This window comes from Egretta garzetta, unplaced genomic scaffold, assembly GCF_000687185.1.
Source record: "Egretta garzetta isolate BGI_Z169 unplaced genomic scaffold, ASM68718v1 scaffold147, whole genome shotgun sequence".
NCBI classification, from domain to species: Eukaryota; Metazoa; Chordata; class Aves; order Pelecaniformes; family Ardeidae; genus Egretta; species Egretta garzetta.
Window position 1 is genome coordinate 477824 of NW_009260173.1, and position 301 is coordinate 478124.

Sequence of the window (301 nt, forward strand, 5' to 3'; positions counted from 1 at the left end):
TCAGCCTTCACCTACTCCCTCTGCAACTGCCTGAGAGGGGGCTGCAGCGAGGTGGGGGTCCGCCACTTCTCCCTGGTCATGGGCAACGGGACGAGGGGAAATGGTCTGAAGTTGCACCAGGGCAGGTTTAGGTTGGACATTAGGAAAAATTTTTTCACAGAAAGGATTGTCAAGCACTGGAAGGGGCTGCCCAGGGAAGGGGTCAAGTCCCCAACCCTGGGGGGATTTAACAGCCAGGCAGATGAGGTGCTTAGGGACAGGGTTTAGGGGTGGGATGGCAGGGGTAGGGGAATGGTTGGGC